Here is an 8,223-nt window from a genome sequence, read left to right as displayed (position 1 = left end):
TATTAAGATGTTCTACATCGGTTGGATAGAGTTCCAAGAAGTTGCATATATGAACTTGGACAATCATCCCCTCTCGAGCTAGCTTCTGAGGTTGAATTAGGTCGAGTTCTTATTTTAACATGTATCAGAGCTCGGCCCGCCGCTATGTGTTGGGCAACATGTTAATGTCTCTGTAACGTCCGAAAAATCAGTCACGTAAATCACATGTATGCAAAATTGTTTTAATTGCTTAATTGTTTTATATAATTGATTACTTTTTTATTTAATTGTTTTAAATGCTAGCATGATATTTATTATATGATTAAACGTATGATTTGCATGATTAAATGATTATATGACATGATTTCACGAGAATTGTAGATTTTACCCGAATATCGGTAGTTGGCCGGCGACGGAGGTCCAGAGACGATTAAGGTGTTAAAGATTTAAAACCTAAATTTTATTTTAGTCATGAAAATATTTATTTTTAAATATTTAAAGAATTATTGCTTTATAAGGTCAAATTTAAATTAATTTGAGGGAGCAAGGAATTTTATGTATTTTTTTATAAGGAGATTTTTGAAAAGATGTACTTTTAAATCTTTTAATTTAAGGTCTAATGATTTTATGAACCTTAATGGGCTTAATTAATTAATTAAAAAAATTTGGCTTAATTAAGCCCATTAAGTGAGTGTTTAGGAAGCCATTTAAAATTCTTTTCAAAAGAGACCTGCACACACCTAAACACCAAACCACACAAACACCAACACACATCGAAACCCACAAACACAACACACGAATTTGAAAGAAAAAGAAGGAGATTCGGCCAAAACTTCAAGGGTTTTGGAAGGAGGAAAGTTTTGATTTTTTTTTCTCATTCGTTCTTCGACTTTCTTTCTCGTTCTTCCTTTCAACAACGATCACCCGACTCCCGTGTATACCTAGGTGGGGTTTTGGAGGGATTTTGACAAGAGAAAATGGTAGAAAAAATAGTAATTGTCCTCCTGCTCGTCACCGACTTCCACCGCTACGGTATTCATAGTTCGAGCATTTTAAACGCAAAGGCACGTTTTCTAAACCATTTCAAACATCATGCAAATCATAATATGTGTGTTTTAATTGATTATGCATGAAAAATACGTGTGTTCGATTATTTTACGGTACGTTGCGTATTTTCAAAGTTTTAACGATTTCGCGCTTATTTTGAAAATGTTTTTGAATCAGACGGACACGCTGCCAAAACATGATAAAATATGAATGATTTATAGCCAAAACATGTCAATATAATTGAGGAAATAAAGCTGGAACCGTAGGATTTATTTTGAAAAAAAAAAAAGAAACCGTGAGTTTTGAGTTTTGTGTGCATGTTATGGTTCAAGGGGCACAGTGCTTTTGCATGGGGTCTCGGGGCTGGCCAGGGCTGGTTGGGGGCTTGGCCAAGGTCAGGTTTGAAGGCTAGGTAGGGTCTTAGTGCAGCTAGGGTTCGATCTCGGGGCTGGGGAAAAGTCCACGTGAAGTGGGACTCTCCCCCCATGTGTTGTACGCTGATGGGCCTTGGGAGAGGGGTGCAGCGGGGCTAAGGGCGAGTCAGGGTAGGTCCATCAGGGTCCAAGGGTCATGGGCAGGGGTCGGACTAGGGGCTGGTGTGGCTGGCTCGCTGCTGGCTCGACCGAAACAAGGAAATCGTGAGGGAGCAAGGAAGAACGCGCAGGCTGTTTTTCTGATTCAGAGCTTCGTGCTTGGGGTTCTAGGGCTTGGGCTGGTCTGGGTAGGGTCTGGGCGTGGTCCAGGGATGGTTGGAGCTGACCTAGGTTGACTAGGAGTCTACTAGCGTGACTTTTAGAAGAGCACAGATTTTAGATTCGGTTCCAGCAGGGTTTAAGCGAGCTAGGGGCTGGTTCTTTGGGCTGGGCTTGGTCAAGAGGGTTACTAGGTGGGTTGGCTAGAGTTTGGCTCGAGGTGGCTTGGGCGTGGCTCGAGTAAATAAGGAGATGTCTCGGTGTGTTCGATAACGTGTCAAAAACCAAAATTTAAAAGCTAAAATTTTAACCTTGGGTCCACGGGTGTGGTTCATGACTTGGAAGGGTAGAATAAATACTAAAAACGTTATGTTTAAAATTTGGGATCAAAATAATGAGTTTTGGAATTATCCGGGATTTAATCGCCTCACAAAACTCTAATTAAAGAATTAATTGAAAAGCCTAGTTTTAGACTTTATAAAATTATGGAAAATTATATTTAAACTTAAATAATTATTTAGAATAATCCTATGTCATTAAAAGTGATAAAAAGATAAATTCGAGAATTTTTACGTACATGGGCAAAACGGTAATTTTACACTTAAGAGAATACGTAAATGTTTGGCAGCGTCCTGAAGAATCATAATGCTTGTAAAGTGACATTTTAAGATTTAAAATGATGATTTTGATGTTAATATGTTATTTTACGATTTATGATAAAGCTGTGCAATTTTTACCGTCTAAAATGCTATTTTTGGAAAGTTATGCTATTATATGATTTTTAAAGAAAAAGAAAAATATTTTAAGGGATGTGAATTGACTGTGACATATAATTATATAATTTGTGGGGGATCCATTTATGTTGAGGACGGTGAACTTACATTTTTATGGGAATGTCGTGAGGGGAAAAGGTCCCTGAGGGAACCCATTTGTGGGAAAAGGCTCCCGAGAAAACCTGTCTATGGTAAAGGCCCCCGAGGGAACCCCGACGATCGTATTTCCATAGTGGAGCCTAGTGCACACCCCCATGGGCCATGTGAAGTTGAAGACTGATCAGTCGAACAAAGGATAAAAGCTAGTCACTTTCAAGTATCAAACTTCACCCAAAATGATATATGATTGAAAGCTTATGATTAAAATGATTTATGATTTATGATTTATGATGATGATTACATCTATTTTTAAAATGATTTATTTATGCTCAAAGCTTATTTTAAATGATTTTTGAAGGATTTATTTATGCTTAAAGTTATTTTAATATGATTTTACGAATTATGATTTAATTATGTTTAAATGATTTTTAAATTATTTATTTATGTCCAAAAACTATTTTAAATAAAAATATGATTTTAATGCATGTGAATGTATATGTATTATTTGCTATCCATGTTTAGAACGTGTTGAGTCTTTAGAGTCACTAGGTTTGTATGATGCATTTTTGGATGATTTATGGGAGGTGCTGACGCTTGAGTTGATCGAGTGCAGCAGTACACACCCGAGGGCCTTTATGTTTCCGCACTAGCTTGATAGATTAATGATTTAAAGATTATGTTAATGATTTTTATTAGAGATATTGTTATGCTTAATTTTATTGTTAGCCAAATTTTTTTAAAGGTCGATTTAGAAAATTTGGTTAGTCGATGATTTAGGATTTTATTTTATGCACTTGAGATTTAAATCGTTTCAGTCACCACTCTCCAGTTCTTCATTTTTTACCGTGAAATGTGTATGCTAAGATGCCTCACATGGATTGAATAAAATTCCTAGAAATGGCATATATGGACTTGAACAATCCCCCCCATTTGGGCTAGCTTTTGGAGTTAAGTTAGGTACAAGTTACAATCTTAACATGATATCAGAACTCATGCACACTGTTATGTGTTGGACTACTCATTTTTGAATCACCTGTTAATGTCTCGACGCTCCAGTTGTTCATTTCTGGGCGTAAGAATGGTGTGTTAAGATGTCCTACATCGATTGGATTAAGTTCCTAGGATTTGCATATATGAACTTGGACAATCATCCCTTCTTGAGCTAGCTTCTGGGTTGAGTTAGATCTAATTCCCAATTTTAACATGGTATCAGAGCTCATGTCCACCGCTATGTATTGGACTGCCCAGAATTGAGCCATGCGTTAATGTCTCCACGCTCCAGTTGTTCATTTCTTGGTGTGAGGGAGTGTGTTGAAATATCCTACATCAGTTGTATAGAGTTCATGAGAGTTGTATATATGGACTTGGACAATCCTCCCCCATTGAACTAGCTTTTGGGGTTGAATTAGATCCAAGTCACAATCTTAACATGATATCAGAGCTCATATCCACCGTTATGTGTTTGACTATCCATACTTGGGTCACTATGTGTTGGACTACCCACAGTTGGGTCACTTGTTAATGTCTTCACGCTCCAGTTGTTCATTCCTGAAATTGAGAGGGTGTGTTAAGATGTCTCATATTGGTTGGATAGAGTTCCTAGGAGTTGCATATATGGACTTGCTTCTTAAGCTAGTTTTTGAGTTTGAGTTATGTATAATTACCAATTTTAGCAAAAAAAAAGTAATATGACCCTCAAGTCTTCAAAATGGAACGGAAAAAGTTAGTCGTTTCTTTTTATTTTTGTTTATGTAAATTTAATGTATGTAAGCTTTATTTTTGTCATATGAACAGCGTAGAAGAGTATGAGTGTCAAATAAGCAATATTAGGGTGAATTTAATAGACAAATTACAAGACTTAAATCCAAATCAGACTAATTTTCCTTGTCTTTCGAAGAGGAGCATGCATACTAAACTCGCCTTCATCTATGGCCCCGGCCCGTTGCTAAATCTAATCAAGCTGAAAGAGATCGTGAGACAACATTCGAGGATGAAGATTTAGTTGTATTACACATTTGTTACTCCACCCATATCATCCATGTTCATTTGACAATCCCGATGGGTTTGTCTTCGATTTTTTACAAGATGATCGCATCGCTGATATGAAACATTTAATTAAATATTCTTGATTCTATATGAGTTAAGGTTCGAATGAATAATGCATCTAAAGTGTCTGTAAAATGTCCTATCGACCTGTGGTTGAAACATATGGACAAATAAAGTTTGAAAATCTTATGTTTTGATGGTCTTTTCATATTAATTCTACTTTCATGTAAGAGATTTAGGTTGTGTTTGAACTGGTGTATTTAATTTCAAGGGACTGATTTGAGGACAAGAAATACATCTTGTTTGTGTTTGGAATTTATCATAATTACTATTGAAATTGCACAATTTGATACGAAGTGGATTCGAGGATTTGGATTTGAGAGAATGTTTAACATTTAACGAATTTGAAATCTATCACAATGACTTAAGAATGACTATTTGAAACCTGAAATTTATTATCGAGTGGATTCGCTAAATCGACGGATGTTTTACTATGGATTTAAAATCCGAATAAGATATACCATTTACGTAAGGCATACCATGTTTAATTTTAGTTTGTAGACAAACCATTTAAACTGAAATTAACTGTGAAATAAATATATCATGAATTGGTCATTAACTCGTTTCGTAATAAATAATAAAATAAATTGGGGCATTTCAAGCCAAGATTGTGGTTATAACACAACTCGAAATCATTAAACCTAATTGGGTCAACCATGTTTACGGTAAATGGACAAAACTCAAGATTCATGAACAAGCCAAAACTCGATTGCTAACCAAGAATTCTTAAAGTCGAATTATTTTCACTTCGTTTTGAATCTTTTTTTTATTATTTTATTTTTGAAGAACATGGTAGGGGATTTTACTATTTGGTCTCCAAACTTTTACATCATTGTATCAAGAAGGCGGCCATTTTCTATCACAGGCCTCATATCAACTATGCAATCATCTCGAAGAAATCCAAATCCAAATGTCCCATCTGCGTAGAGCCAAATCCTCCCATCGACATCATCAGAATTTCCAGATGAAGATGAGGGAGTTGGGTCATAACCTGAATGCGCGTAAAATATTCGCAACACATTTTGGTGGTCGGAAGATGTTGTTGCGTGATTCTGTCCAGCTTGATTAGCTTCCACACGAGGTCGAACATGAACACGAGAATTGTACGTCGATTCCTCCTCCGAAGAATACGGAGATTGGATGGAAGCTGAACATGAAGCTGTGAATACTGTGTCACGGTAAGTATCGAGTGTGCAGGAGCCGTCCACCTTTTTGCAATAAAACAAACCCCACTCCTCGCGATAGGACACTAGATACAAATTCAAGCTTCTGTCAGGGCATATACCCTACAACAAAAAGCAAATACAAAGCATTAAAACATTAAACTCCACCAAAATGGAGCTCAAATCAAGTTTTGATACTGATGGGTAATGTAAAAGAGGAGGAGACTATTGAGTGTCAAAGTTACCTTCCAAAGTCCTTGTACCGGTCGAGAAGGAGCGGGAAAGAATTCTGTTATTTTCTGAAATTGTTTCGAGTCCAATCGGCGCACGCGCCTCCACTTCTCTCTCTCCCTATGCCTTTCTCCCCCGTCCTTTCCCTTTTCGATTTCTTGCCACCAGTGACACTAAGCTTGCTTCCTAGTGTCTCGCAAATCTGTGTCATCAATCCATCAGGAGGAGATTTGTATACACTCTCGTACTCTTCCCGTCCATTCCGAGTGCTCAATCGCTTCCTGAACTCGAAAAATTGAGGATTCTCCCACACGGACAAGTAATAATAGCTACCGACAGACAATTGAATATCCACGAGAATCAGTTCACTGCGCAGTTTCTCAGAATCTAGCCTCAACATATCCTTCTCTGTTAACGAAACACTCCCACTGGTGTCTAAATAATTTAGCCCTTTCCCGTTAGACGTAGCGGTGATCCACAAGAAGGGTTTCTTTGTCACTCCGTATCCTCCACATTTGGACGGCGAAATCATGTATCCGGTGATATAAAAAGAACCCCATTCGAAGCATACTAGAGATGGAGATGGCGATTGGGATATTTTCATGTAATCATCCAAGTACCAAAATCCTATAAGGTTCTCGTACTTTTCAAGCAAGTGGTAGAGGTGTCTGTATGAGATCTTTCGGCCACCCCAATTCTGGATTTGGGTTTGGGAGCCCCACCGGCGTCTGCACTTGAGAAACCAAAGTCGCTCGTCGTCACGGCAGAGAGCTAGGAATCTTGCGGAGGTGCGTGCAAACAACTCTAGCTCCATCCAATGGGTTGAGAAATGAGAGGATTCGAATCTGCACATCCTCCGGGAAATCGTTGAATGAAAATGGAAGAATTAATTCCATTTTTTAGACAAACTTTTTTTTTTTTCTGCTAGCTTTGATTTTCAACCACAGAGTTTATTTATATATATATATATATATATATATATATACACACACACACACACACACACAACTCAAGAACAACTTGCAGTCAACAACTTGCAGTCATACTACGTGGGGATCAAGTTTGGTGACAGAATAATTGCCAATAAAAATTGCTTGCAAGTGTAGTAAACATTTCTCAAATACAGCTGGTTCAATTTGAGACATTCCCACTTCCTGCTTGACATTTTCTTACCATGGAATTCAATCAATTTGCATAATTTTTTTATATAATATTCGTTTATTTTGCATAAAAATGGTTTTATTTGAAAACTCCTCAAATAGATGACTGAAAATATTTTGAATTGATATATATTATCTATTTGTTATTATGTTAAATTAAAGGTTCACAAATGTTGACAAGAGAAGGTAGCTAATCCTTGATATCCCTCTATTTGGAATTTACCAACTAAAAAAGAAAATAGACTTGGCGAGAAACCACCGATATTAAATTTTTCCTCATGTATAATTCATACGATCGATCGTTTACGAGGCGAAGTGCACTCTGAATGAAAATAGAATTGATTCCATTATTGTTAACAGAACTTTTTTTTTAGCAGCTTTGAATTTTTTACTACAAAATTCGATGGATGCAAGTTGAAATATTTGTAATAATTATTAATTCCTAAAGAACGAACTGTTCCACGGAATCAAAACCTAGTCCCCAAGAACCGTGTACAGCAAGAACTTACAAATATTTTAGTCTCGAATTATCTCTTATTCCATTATTGAAACATAATATAATCGATATATTATGATATAAACATGTATATTAAAAATTGTTCTATGCCCGTCAATTATATTTTAGTTTATAATAATTTAAGTTGATTGACTAAATTTACGATTATACTTTTGATGAAAGGTGCAAAATTTAATCTTATACTTATATATAATATGGCCGGGTTCTAATTTTTTTTCAATTAATATAAATCTGTAATATTTAGTCTATAATTAATAACTTTTCGTTAATGTTTAAGGTGAGCGTCTCATTGTATTCATTATCATCACATACCTTGTTTTTCAGGGTTTCTCACTCCGTGGATGGAAATCTTGGAATATTTTTTTATATTTCCAAAAAAATAAACATTGAATTTAATTATTGTTTATTCAAGACTCACGATGTGCATCCTTGTAGACACAAAATGACCAAGTTTCA

At 36.2% G+C, this 8,223-nt stretch overlaps 1 pseudogene; it reads right to left on the bottom strand.

The window, feature by feature from the left end:
* Positions 1 to 5,407: 5,407 nt before the first annotated feature.
* LOC142544348 (F-box protein At3g12350-like) lies at positions 5,408 to 7,035 on the bottom strand (annotated as a pseudogene).
* Positions 7,036 to 8,223: the final 1,188 nt, after the last annotated feature.

The sequence above is a fragment of the Primulina tabacum genome, chromosome 5 (assembly GCF_025594145.1).
Source record: "Primulina tabacum isolate GXHZ01 chromosome 5, ASM2559414v2, whole genome shotgun sequence".
Classification (NCBI taxonomy): Eukaryota; Viridiplantae; Streptophyta; class Magnoliopsida; order Lamiales; family Gesneriaceae; genus Primulina; species Primulina tabacum.
Note: the sequence above shows the minus strand (reverse complement) of the source record. Positions and strands in the feature narration are given on the sequence as shown.